This window comes from Chenopodium quinoa, unplaced genomic scaffold (assembly GCF_001683475.1).
Source record: "Chenopodium quinoa cultivar QQ74 unplaced genomic scaffold, ASM168347v1, whole genome shotgun sequence".
Classification (NCBI taxonomy): domain Eukaryota; kingdom Viridiplantae; phylum Streptophyta; class Magnoliopsida; order Caryophyllales; family Amaranthaceae; genus Chenopodium; species Chenopodium quinoa.
In genome coordinates this window covers 109,005-120,861 of record NW_018742441.1, presented here as the reverse complement: position 1 = coordinate 120,861, position 11,857 = coordinate 109,005, and the positions used below count along the sequence as shown (strand labels likewise).

At 28.4% G+C, this 11,857-nt stretch overlaps 1 long non-coding RNA gene across 1 annotated transcript; it reads right to left on the bottom strand.

Annotated features, from left to right (window-relative positions):
* Positions 1-2,140: 2,140 nt before the first annotated feature.
* On the bottom strand, positions 2,141-3,044 carry LOC110716065. Its single transcript, XR_002510376.1, has 2 exons — positions 2,658-3,044; positions 2,141-2,550 (listed from the first exon to the last, which is right to left on the bottom strand). It is a non-coding gene; the product is annotated as an uncharacterized LOC110716065 (long non-coding RNA).
* Positions 3,045-11,857: the final 8,813 nt, after the last annotated feature.

Genomic DNA, 11,857 nt, shown 5'->3' with positions numbered 1-11,857 from the left:
GGGGAAGGAGGAGGGGGGAATGGGGGACTAACCATCCGTCCATCTACTAGATCATGTCCTTTAATAGAAGGTGTATCCGTGTATATAGTAAATGTTAAAATTTAATACTCCATATTTGGATATACACAAGAACTTATTTTATTTATATCCCAGAAGTTAATATATCCCTACTTTACTAATATGGCAGTAGTTAAAAATCTTTGACCACATAGACAGTAGAATTACATGGAATTAGAGGAGTGTTTTGTTTCATACTACTTCGTATTACAATTGCCCTATCTTACTTATATAACATATTCCTACGATTAAAAAAATATAACTACTCCGTACTTTGTAATTGTCTTATCCACCTTAATTTTGTTAGAAAATTACGTGTTTTTTGGTTCCCTTTAATATTATTTGTGAGATGATTTAGAAAATTAGATTATAATTAAAGGAGGTAGTATATTTTGTAAGTATCAATTTTTATAATTTAATTTTTCTAAAAAATAATAATAATTGATAATCAATGTCGTGCATAATCATTTAAAAGGGGTGTTGTATGGATGATATAAGTGTATGAATAAGACAATTTCATGTTTAAGCGACAAACATAAGGGATGTGTTTCCGTACAAACAAGTACTCTACATGCTACCCTTCAAAAAAAAAAAAAAGTACTCTACATGCTATTAGATTTTACTGAACTGAAATTGTTTTTATTAATGTTTAGTTATATTTCTTCTTTAAGATTATTGATTTTTACAGAACTAAAATTATTTTAACTGAACTGAAAATATTTTTGAACTGAAATTATTTTTGCTGAATTGAACTTATTTTTACTGAACTGAAATAATTTTTACTATACATTATTTTATTTTTTTTGGGTGAAGTGACAGGGCCTAAGCATGACATTTTTAATTGACTTTATTTTTGAAGCCACATTTTTAATTGACTTAATTGATCATGAAACAATTTGGCTAGGGTAAGAAATACATTAGCCACCAAATTTCTTATTTCATCATTATTTAATAAAATTATGGAAAAGGCTATATGCATCCATTGATGCATATAAGAAGCTAAGAGTGAAAAAAATAGACATTACATAAACATTTATTACACCGATTTACATATAAATTGTTGATAAATTCTCAATGTACACTAAAAAGGATTAATATTAAATGGTTGCATATACCATTACCCTAAAATTATTGACTTAATCAATCAAAGAACTAACTTCCATTCACATCATGAAACAAAATGGTTAAGGTTATGATAAGTATTTGCCATCAAATTTCAATAGCTTCAAATTCTCTATCAAAATTTGCAAAGTACAATTGTCCATTTTAGCATGGATATGATAATTAAGATAATTTATGACAACGACTAGCACTTCCTCTATTGGTTTTTTAGTTGCACCATTTTTATCCTCAATATGTTTCGTATAACTATACCCATTCGTTTGATTATTTTTTATTTTTATTCTTTGGTAAAGGGTGTGATCCAACTAAACCTACACAATTTATGGCTCAAAGTAGAGGTGAAAAAGATCCGAGCTAGACCGGGCTTTAGCATCAAATTTCATGCCTAATCTCGCTTAATAGTGGCAGGCTTATCAGGTCAAAATTGGACTTTTCGAAATTAGGCTTATATAATACTTCCTCTGTTCTTTTTTACTTGACCTGTTTTTTTTATCACGCTTGCCAATGCAAAACTTTAACAATCAATAACTTTAATTCTTCATAAGTAACAATTATAAAAGTTGTATATTACGATAGTACTTATTGAGATGAATTAAAAAAATATCATATGAATATATATTTTTTCTTACATATCATTCACAAAAGACGGTCAAAGGAGAGGTGGTGAATAGTGCAAAAGTCAAAACGAGTCAAGTAAAAAAGAACGGAAGAAGTATGCATTTTATTGGACTGTGACAATTCGGGCGGGCCATAATCAATGACCTTTTTTTTTTGTTTGAAGAGAATGACCTCAACTTCAGAGTATTGGGGTAAAACATAGGTGAGTTTCCCACCATCTCTCTTAATTAATTATTCAATCAATTACACACATTCATTATATACAACCAAAAATACCAAAATTATACCTTAAAAAAAAGTACCAAAATTACAAAAAAAAAATAAAAATTGGACACAATAGGAGTATCAAAAATAGTCTCTAAACTCAATAATTCCAATCATTCACTATAAGTATTTACATCCCTATCAAATTTTTACATAATTAAGGTCCCCCCTAAAAATAAAAATAAAAACCCTATCATAAGAAATATCTTTTTTTAAAAAAAATCCTAATTTCGATTAAACTCACTTTATTATACCCAATTACAACACTGCGGTTCATAATCAATGAAAAAGGATGAAGGATAACCTAATTCCGGGCACAGAAAATAGTTATAGGTACCTAAGAATTAGCAATATCTTGAGCATATGTAAACATGACAGAAAGAAAACTGCATAAAGCTGCCCACACGAATGCCGCCACTCGCAACGACATGCTCAATCTCATCGCCATTGATGCTGCTTTTCTGCTCCTTAATTGCCCTGTTATTAAAACTAAATAAAACACAATTATATCGATAATCATAAATTAAAGAAAAACAATCAAACAATTCATGAAACTAATCAAAATAAAAATTTGATCTTGGTTTTTCAAAGTGTACCTGTATTACGAACAGAAAGTTGGAAGATTAAGGGAAGAAGTTGGAAATTTGGAGCACAGTGCAAAAAAAGGAAAAAGAAAAAAGAAAAAAAGTTGTTCGGTTTAATATGTAATAATGTAATGACGATTTTAATTTTTTTTTTTTATATATATATATATACGTATGTATTTATTGAATTACTTTTTTTATGAATTGTTTCCTTTATCTAGAGGATTGGGCTTTGATCAAATTTCACTAAAATTCTTATCCAATTAATTGGTCCCACGAGAAAGTATAAAGAGATAATTCAGCTACCAGCAGAGCATCTCCAATGGCAAGCTACAATGCTTTATTGCTTGCTTTTCCACATCAATTTCTAAGCTACAACACTTTTTAAGCAACAAATTATTCCAATGGTAAGCCACAACATATTGTACTTTGCAAAAAATAAAAATTTTAAAAAATAATAGATAATTATACACATGTTACAATATGAGTGGAGATTATTTGTCTCTTTTTCAATCAAGCATGTAGCTTGGTTGGGCTATAGTTGCTTGCATGTTGCTTAATTTTTTGTTCTCCAATGGTAAGCATGTAGCTAGAAATTTTATTTAAATTGCAAGCAAGTCCTTATAATGGAACTTTTGGAGATGCTTTAAGTTCCTCCAGTTTATTGGTGTTTAGCCCATTTAGTATTCAGAAAGGCGGATGATGAAAACAAAGGGGTGTTAAATACCAATTAGTCTAAGGTGCACCCTTGTGCACCTTAAATAGGTGTAACAGCGGCCCATAAATAAAAAAAAAGGCCCATAAGCCAAAAAAAAAGCCCTAAAACTAACTTCAAAACACGGTAACTACAATACACCCACCCACACCCAGTGTAACATCACTTTCCAAACTCAGAAATTGCTATTCTTCTTCTTATGATTTTCTCTCTCCTCTATTTCACTTTCTCTCTCCTCTATTTCATTTTCTCTCACTAAAAAACTGCAAAAACATCAATGGACATTAGAAAAGAAATGCAAAATCAACAGGATCCTTCCTAAAAAAGGCAATTTTTATGTAAATTTCACTTAATTTTGTTTGAATTTATATGATTATCACTTAATTTTGTTTGAATATTGTCCGATACTCTATTGTTCGAAATTATTTATTGGAATTGTAAAAAAAAATTAGTAAAATCAAACGGATACCTTATGTTCACATTCCGAAATGCATACTTTCATATTTTGAATTCTTATGTTCATATTTTGAATCCTTTTGTAAACTTTCTGAAATGCTTATATTCCCTTTCTAAATCCATTTATTCATATTTTTTGATATATATGTTCACCTTCTAAAATGCTTAATTATGTTCATACGCATTCAAAAATGAACCATTGCATATGTTCATATTTTGAATGCATATGTTCATACTATTAATACTTATGATGCATATGTTTCATAATCATATTATTTTTTATTTCTTCAATTTTTTATGCTCATAATTACATGTCTTATATTCATAATGATATTTTATATGTTCATAATGTAAATATTCATAGTAAATATTTGTTGTTCATAAATATTCTCATTAAGTCTTTTTATGCATATGTTCTCTTTTTTAAATGCATATGTTCATATTTTTTACGCATATGTTCATCTTTTAAATGGTTATATTCACTTTAAGGAAACCAATGCTTACGTTCATATTTTGAATTGTTATGTTTACTTTCTGAAATGCATATGTTCATATGTTTTATGCCTATGTTCACTTTTTGAAAATATAATGTTCACATTTAAGGGAACCTATGCATATGTTCATATTTTGCATGATTATGTTCATTGATAAAAAAAATGCAGAAAATCAGATGAAATTCATACATAGATGAAATTGATTGAAGCTAAAAAAAAAAAAAAACAATTCATATGAATTCAAAAAATCAGATAAACAACCAATTTCATATTGTAAAGAACATATTCAATCGTTAAATCGAAAAAACGAGAAAAATAAAAAAAAAAAAAAAAAAAAAAAAAAAAAAAAAAAAAAAGAGGAAAAACGAGTAAAAGAAGGAAGGATAAAAACAGAGTATAATTTGTGAATTCAAAGATTCATACAAATCTTAATCAATCGAAATTAAAGCACAAAATCGAAATTCACACAAAAATCATACTTAATAACTATTTATGTTGTAAGAAACAAATTCAATAAAAAAAGTGTAAAAAAGGGGGAAAGTTACCAAAAAAAAAAACAGAGGAGAGAAAAAATAAAAAACGAAGGAGAATAATAGAGGAGAAGAAAGCTAATGTTCACTTTCTGAAAAGCTAATGTTCATATTATGCTGTTATTACTTCTATTTATAGGTGCATGAGTGTGCACCTAAGAATATGTGGTTAAATACCGTCATCCAAAATTATCAAAACCGCCAACATTTAGTGTGAATGGGCAATCATGTCCTTAGTACTTCACCACTATCTTTCCTCTTGCCATCAATCACTAACACCTTGACACCACCACCACCCACACCACACTGACCGACGACTATCACCACTGCACTAGCGACCCACCACCTTCCCTCCTTTTTTTTATTTTTAAATTTCGGATTTTCAGGCAATCGCGGTAACCAAAGCCCAAAATCAATTACCGTGTATGGTAAACGGAGCCCAAAATCGGTTACCGTGCATGGTAACCGGAGCCCAAAATCGGTTACCGTGCATGGTAACCGGAGCCCAAAATCGGTTACCGTGCATGGTAACTGGTTTTGGGCTCCGGTTACCATAGAATCGATTAAGGTTCACGGTAACCGGAGCCCAAAATCGGTTATGGGCTCCGGTTACCATGCACGGTAACCGATTTTGGGCTCCGGTTACCACGCACAGTAATCAGTTTTGGGCTCCGGTTACCACGGTTGCCTAAAATAAATAAAACCACCACCTTCACGCCGACCAGTAAAGGTGGTGGGTTGTCATAGAGGGGGTGTGGTGGGTCATCGATCAAAAGGGGTTGTGATCGCCGGTTGGAAGGGGTTGTGGGTTGCCGGAAGGATGAAGGGATGGTGAAGTAGTAAGGGTATGATTGTCCATTCACACCAAATGTTGGCAGTGGTGATCATTTTTGTTGGCGGTGTTTAGCAATCCATAAAATGAATCCTAACATTAATCTCTAAATACATTGATTTTTATACATGAGCTTAAAGAAACTTTTTAGACATAGCTGATGTGCATTAGATATTGTACAAATTCAAATGACTTAACTTCTACAAATAGAATTAGTTTATGGATAGTTTACAGAATATAAGAAGTTATACCCCTAATAATATTACTCACCTACTCTAAATTAAAATGTTGTTTTTATAGGTTTTACGGAGTAATAGTACATAATTCTCTATATGAGGCCATATGATAAAATTAACCTAAATAAGTATTTTATGTTTTGAGTAAAATTTAAGAATTAATTTGGCATGTGAGGTGGAATTAAAGATCGTGTATAGATTAAGGCTCTGTTCACCGTATTTTCACTTGTATTAGAGTTAATAAGTTTAGACTAGGGTTATTAAGTTTAGATGAGATAAGTTCAGGAAAAATAAGTTCACATAAGTTGGGATAAAGGTTAATCACAGCTACCAAGTTTAATCTAATATATATAAATAAAGTAGGCCTTTTTTGGCAGCATTTGGCGCGCCACATAAGAAAAGGTATTATTTTGTCCAATGAAAAATTAGATTAATAATTTATTTTAGAATTAAAAAATTTACTCGCCACCTAAGCAAAAGTGACGAATAATATTTAAGAATTTTGACACATACGTAAAAACAATGAATAGAGAATACTTAAAATTTAAATTATTTTTAAAAACCAATAATTATCTTCTCTTAAAAAAAAAATAATAATTATCTATATGGATGCAAATTTTTAAACAAAAGTGATGAATGAAATTTTAAATTTTTGCCATGTAGGTAAAAACAACAAATAGTAATTTATTAGGATTTTATTTATTTAAGAACACTAAATTTTATCATTTTTATTTGTTCCAAAACTAAAAATTATCTTGGGAGCACCACATAAGAAAAAGTATATTTTCGACCAATTAAAAATTAGATTTCTATTTTATTTTAGAATTAAAAAAAATCACTCGCCACCTAAACAAAAGTGACGAATGAAAATTTAAATTTTTGCCACGCAGGTAAAAACGACGAATAGTAATTTATTAGGATTTTATTTATTTAAGAACACTAAATTTTATCATTTTTATTTGTTCAAAAACTAAAAATTATTTGTTGTGAAAAAAAAAACTAAAAATTATCTTTAGATATTAGGATTTATATTATTTAAAAAACTAAAAATTATATTTTAATATTTAAAAAATATAAATTATCATTTGATGTTAATAGTTTTATGTAAATATCTGATGATATGATACTTTCATACAAAATTTTAAAACTTATAATGCAAGAAAAAAAATTAAGAGATCACCAAAAAAAGATATTTATATACAAAATGTATATAAAAATTCGTGCATCGCACGCCACATAAGCAAAAGTACTATTTCGACCAATGAAAAATTAGACTTATATATTAATTTAGAATTTTAATTTTCAATCGCCATTTAAGAAAAAATTGACAAATGAAATTTGAGAATTGAAAACAAAAAATAGTAATTTAAGATTTAAAATATAAAAAAAATAACAAAAATTATCTTTTATATTATCTTTTACATTAGGATTTATACAAAGTATTATTTTAACAAATAATTAGAAATTAAAATATATATTTTGATTTAATGATTTTATCTAACTATTTGACGAATGAGATAATATTTATTTCAATTTATAAATTCAAGTTCGATATATACGTAAAATTTGAATAAGAATAATTTAAAAGTTAACAAAATATTTTACCTTAAATTAATGTTAAAATAAGAGAATAGAAAACAAAAACAAAAAATATTAAGAAATTACAAAAAAATACAAAATGAAATATTTAAAAACCGTGCATCGCACGGGCTTACATCTAGTTTATAACTAAAATAAGTTCTAATAAGGTTAGATAAGTTCAGATAAGATCAGATAAGTAAAAATCAGGTGAATAGAACAGGGGCAGATCTTGGTTATGTATCCATTCGCCATTAACACCCTATTTAGCATTCTTTATTGTGAAAGCTTTCATAAATGATGAAAAGGAAGCGGTAGAAAATAAAAAGTACTTGTACTGTAATTTTTTAACAATCAATTAAGAATTTGGAGCACTATTTACATCATTGTACTTCTATTGTTTAATCATGCAATTTCATTCTACCTAAACATATATATCTCTATTTGGAATAAATTTACCCTATTAATTCAATAATTCACATGATTTAGAAGGATTAAATCGTTACAATACTAGTTCAAATTACACCATCAACACGACGAAAACTCCAAGAACTTAATAATTCTATGAATCTAAAGAACTAGAAATATCTTGCGCAAATGCAAACATTACAGAAATACAAGTGCATAAAGCTACCCACACCAATGTCGCTACTCTCAAAGACATGCCCCACCTCATCGCCATTGATGCTGCTAATTAATTCTTCTTACCCTGTTTATTACAAATAATTAATCAACAAAACTTTAAAATAAATATAAAATAAAAGTGATACAGCTATACAAGTAAATTTAAGAAAAAAAAAAGTAATTAATAATATTAATAATTATTAAAAAACGATTTAAATCTGAAGATTAATGGGTATTTTCACAATAATTAGAGGAAAAATTATGAAGATTAATGGGTATTTTCAGTATGTACCTGGCTTAAAACTCTAGATTACGAAAAAAGATGAATGTAATACGAGTAAAAGAAATTAGGGTTTAATTGTTTGAAGATATATATTAAATTATTAATGGTAATATTGAAATGCAAAGAAGGAAAGAAATTTCGAGCAATGTAAAAAAAGGCAAAAATTTTAATTTTAAAGGTTGTCGGGTTTTAAATATGGGAATGTAATGATTATTTTCTTATTTGAACGTTTTTTTCGAGGAGTAATTTTCGGGATTTTTTCCCTTTTTACTTTTTTTTTAAAAAAAAAAAATAATATTTGGAGGATTTATTGAGCTAAGACTTTGTTCAATGTTTAAGAGTTATCCAAAAATTGGGTCCCCTTTGTATAACAATCAAATCAAATAATGCGTTTATTCAAATCTTGGATTATTATATGTTGATTTGTAAGTGTGAAAATTTGGTGATAGTATGAAATATGGAAAATTATAATTGGTAGAAAGAAGAAGGATGTTATGTCAAATTTTTGGAGTTTCCATTCGGTTGAGCCAAGTTGAAAAACTTGATAGGGTGGCCTGTTTCACATTTAGATTTAGATTGGGTTAGTTCATGTTGAGTTTTAGATCAAGTTCAAATCATCAATTACATTATACTAAAGGCAAAACTTAGAGAATACTTGGCAAAATATTATAAAAAGTTTTCCCTCCAAAACCACTTACTAAAAAAAGCTTATTGTAATTAAATTATGACTTTTAGCTTGTATAAAATCTAAAATAAATGTCCTTAAATACTTCATACTTTTTACTACTAAGTCTATTTATAATATTTATATCCATTATTTTTGGTAAAATTTATTGTCATTAGAATTATTTAACAACCGTGCATTGCACGGGGTTTAATCTAGTTGATTCATATATGTTAACACATTCAGTCAAATCAAGTTCAAATTGAGTAGTAATCTAGATAATATTAATATGGAATTACAAAAATGTGTTTGCTCCCTTAATCCCATAAAATTGTGTTAAGCAATTAAGGAACGAAAAATATTGTGTAGAACGGACTCATGTGAGTCCGTTCTATTTACTAGCCCGCGCTCGGCCCGTTTATTATAGATTAGCCCGCGCGCGGCCCGAACCTTAAATAACTCTTTTTTTTTCATCGTTTCGCCTTCTTCCTTCTTCTTCTCACCCACGTTTTCTGCATTTCCACTCCATTTTTAACAGTTACACTCCATTACTATCGACTTAATTTCACGTTTCCGTATAATTCGCATAACTACTTCATTTTCTACCTTTAATTTCACTCCATTACTATCGACTTAATTTTTACTTCTTTATAAACCCTAACATTCTTCATTTTTGACTCAATTAATGTCTACCATTTCGTCGATTAAAGATTCTTCTCCCTTAAAAGTTTATCATAAACGAAGTAATAAACAAGCTCGAAAAAAAGAGAATACAGTTGCAATGGCTGAAAGGTTTATTATACTTCAATTATTTTTTAGGTTTTACTTCAGTTATTTTTTTTTAACAATCATTTTTATAATTTACTATTCCGTTTTGTAGGGTCGATTCAGAACCACCATTGAAGAAGCGTGGTCCTAAACCTGGCTCTAAACGAAGTCGACCTGTTAGGTGTGAAATTGTATCCTATTTATTTCGGAAAAAGACATAGCATTTTGTATTTGTTGTTTCATGTTGAATACTTGTATATTTTCTTGGGAAATAAACACACATATGTGGTTATTATATTGTATTTTGGTAATAGATTATATTTGTCAGGATTATCTTTTGTTGTTTTGCCCTTTGTTATGGAAATGGTTATTTCATTAGTCATATTGTTATATTATGATGTGAATGTTTATGATTTTTGCATTTTTAAGACAGGAATAAGATTATTATTTTCAAGAATTATATTTTATTAGCCAAGAATTAGGATTGTGTAGTCAGATATTAGATAGTGTGTTTAAAGAATTGGTGTATTCATGTCAGACATATATTTCTAAAAGTTAGAAATTATTATGTTTTAGTTAGATATTAGTAAATTTATATCAGGAATTGATCTAGGTTTATCAGTAATAAAAAAATAAAATACTCAATTGATGATGTCAATAGTTACAGTTTTGTATTTAAAAATTTGAAGCCATAAATAAGATTATTATAATCAGGAATTAGTTTGCTTTCTTCATATATTAGATAATTTAATTAAGTTCTTTGTCTATTCTGGTCTAGCATAACATTCTAAATTTCAGGAATTAGCAAGTTCAAGACAGAAATAAGATTAATATAATCAGGAACTAAATATTAGTAGTCAGGAATTAGAATGGTAAGAAAATAAATCTCATGCTTTGGTTAATTTTATTCAGGAATAACAATTTAAACGTTAGCATTTAGCACATTTTAGTCAGATATTAAATTAATTTTGTCAGTTATTAGTCTTTTATTTTACTCAGAGTGGTTCTCAGTACTTTGTGATTTGCTTAAAGATTTTTATCTTAAATATATGTTTCAAAATTCTCTCAATTTTAATGTGATTTTTTACTTTTCAAACTTTCATCATTCTTAGTGAAGATGATATTGAAGACTTAGATCTTGGTAATAAATCTGGTCCTAATCATCTTTGTCAAATCATGGAAGATTTAAGTGATCAGGAAAAAAAGGATGTGAAAGATATTGGGTTTGGTGGGTTGTTTAATATGAACTTGAAGGATAATATTAGTCACCAGTTGTATGGTTATATGGTAACTCATTATAATCCTAAGGCGAGAAATCTGATTGTTGGTAAAAAAAAGAACATGCCATTCATATTGACAGTTCTGATATTGCTGATGTTTTGGGCATTCCTTTTACTGATATACCTGTAAAAAAGATTAAAAACAAAAAAAGGTTTTAATCCTAATGATTATTTGAAATCAGAGTGGAGAAAATTTTTAGGTTTGGATGGAGAAGAAGATTTGGAAAAATAAAATGAATTTGAAAGTAACAAAAAAAAGAAGAGGAAAATTGCAGATGAATTTGAAAAAGGTATTGAAAGCAAGAAGAAGGAATCTAAAAGACCAGTTCAAAGTAAGAAGAAAAAGACGTATGTTAATTTTCTTACTTATCAATCATTGCTTGAGAAATATAGGGGTGGAGGTTATGAATTTAAGAGACTCTTTGTTATGTTTGCTGTTTCTAATTTTTTGGCTCAAATTGGTGATAAGTCCCCTAATTTTAACATCATTAAGTCTTTAGAAGATGTACGTTTCATAAAGACTTACAACTCGGCTGGTTATGTGATGGATTGGTTATGTACATCTATAGCAGAGTTTCAGTCCTTTGTTTTGAAGAAGAAGGAAGGACAAGAATTGAAAAGTAAATCAAAACAAGTAAATGACTGTTTGGTTGCCTTTATAATTGCTTTTTTGCAAAAGTTTGAGTTTGTGACCACTTTAGATAGGAAGCCATTTGTAATGAATTGGTCATGTGAATCTCTGAATGAGCGGA